This window comes from Neoarius graeffei, chromosome 1 (genome assembly GCF_027579695.1).
Source record: "Neoarius graeffei isolate fNeoGra1 chromosome 1, fNeoGra1.pri, whole genome shotgun sequence".
NCBI classification, from domain to species: domain Eukaryota; kingdom Metazoa; phylum Chordata; class Actinopteri; order Siluriformes; family Ariidae; genus Neoarius; species Neoarius graeffei.
Window position 1 is genome coordinate 79,341,869 of NC_083569.1, and position 1,846 is coordinate 79,343,714.

Sequence of the window (1,846 nt, forward strand, 5' to 3'; positions counted from 1 at the left end):
TGTTTTTCGTTTGTCGCCTTCCTCGTATTCAAACTGATTCGAGCCGTGCCATTCAAAATGGCAGCGTCACATGACTTGGTCACGTGAGTGAAATACCTCAATAGGCCGTAAGGTGAACCCCGAAAAGTCTTTCAGAAACAAGATTCCGCTCCGACGTCTCCGAACTACATAATATCCAATTCTTAAAAATGGACGTATTATGAAATGATGTCATCAAAAAGTTCTCACCTTGTAATGCTGTCAATTTTTCGCACGAAGGCTTGAAAAAGCGAACTAATGTCATCAGCGCGGAATGATATTTTGGCACCGCGGAATAAGATTTCGCTACAGAACAGGTTCCACGGTTGCTGACGTATCCCCATTTCGTAAACAAGAGACCAACATGGCAGTCGCCACAGCCTCGTCTAGCAGCAGTGGAGGAGAGGAAAGTTTGGAAATAACGGCAAAAAGGAGAAAACTTCTTGCACGTAAGCAGTGCTATATGCATATAGCTTCTGTGAAGCACGGAGTGACCCAGGAATTTACCTTCAAACGGTGGAATACATACCGGGACAGTATCCGACAGTGGCTGCAGTTGAGCGGTGAGAACAGGAGAGTAGCCGAAAACTACAAACACTGTTTAGATTTAGAGTTTGACAAGATACCCGAGGATGCTGCCTTCCACCCTGCATGTTACCGCAGGTTTACGGACAAACTTGCTATTGAACGAGCGGGAAAGCGTATGGTGCGCGAGAAAGAAGGGGGAGATGAAACTCAAGACGCCGCAAGACCCCCCGAAGCTGCCCCCTCAACATCGGGCAGCACTAAGAGTCTTAGATCCAGGTCAGCACTGCCTATGTCCAGCTCAGGTCCCGTCCTTCTTGGCCTGTGCATTATATGTAAAAAAAAAAAACCTCAAATTCGTCTTAAAGGGAGGCAAACGACAAAGGGAAGCTCTTTCAAAAGCTGAGACCTTAACAGCAGGTAAGCAAACCCCCCCCACACACACACATTCACTCACTCACACAAAGGGTCACAATCACTGATCAACCCCCCTGCCCCCCCACACACAAAGGGTCACTATCACTGATGACTATCTACAGTGCTATCTCCCTCTGCAAGTGTGTTTGCATGCATGGATGTTATGTTTCAATGTTTGTATGCATGTAACATATGTGTGCCTTTATGTGAATATGCTACTGGCAAACTTAAATTCCTATGTGGTAATAAGCATGTCTTTCTGTCTGGCAAGGCAAGTTGCAGACTGCTGCTGAGACTAAAGATGACCACAGTATTCTGGTACACATTAAGGACAAAGACTGTGTGGCTCTGGAGGTGCAGTACCACAAGAGCTGCTACCAGCAGTACACCAGATTTCTGAATGAGCCTGCTAGACAAGAGAAGGACAAGTAAGCCATGTACTAACTTCTCATACATGACCATAGAATGCTACTTGCTACTGTTCAATGTGAAGACAATTAGTCACAGCACTGTGTGTGTGTGTGTGTGTGTGTCTTCCCCCCCCTCTCTCTTTCTCTGTCACTGACACCTAGGTCATTGCCTGGATGCTGACCCCTGCCTTTTTGCACCGTGCCACAGGACTTATATATATATTTTGTGTATATATAAATTTGCATTTGTAATGTGTATATATCACTGTTTTGTTGTTTACATTTTCTATTAAAGTTTGCAATTTGCCACATAGTTCTGTTGTATGATGACTCAGTCTTGCATCTTCTTTGTTGCCGCTGCTGCAGGTGCATAGTGCTGCCTAGTGCGTTTACCTACCTCTACTGTGCCGCTGCATAGGTAGTGAATACTTGAATCCCTGCCATTGTGCCTCTGAACTGAGCAATAGAACTGCAAT

The 1,846-nt window shown here is 45.3% G+C and overlaps 1 long non-coding RNA gene across 1 annotated transcript; it reads left to right on the forward strand.

The window, feature by feature from the left end:
- Positions 1-881: 881 nt before the first annotated feature.
- On the forward strand, positions 882-1,581 carry LOC132888946 (uncharacterized). The gene is made up of 3 exons (XR_009654983.1): positions 882-963; positions 1,232-1,388; positions 1,533-1,581. It is a non-coding gene; the product is annotated as an uncharacterized LOC132888946 (long non-coding RNA).
- Positions 1,582-1,846: the final 265 nt, after the last annotated feature.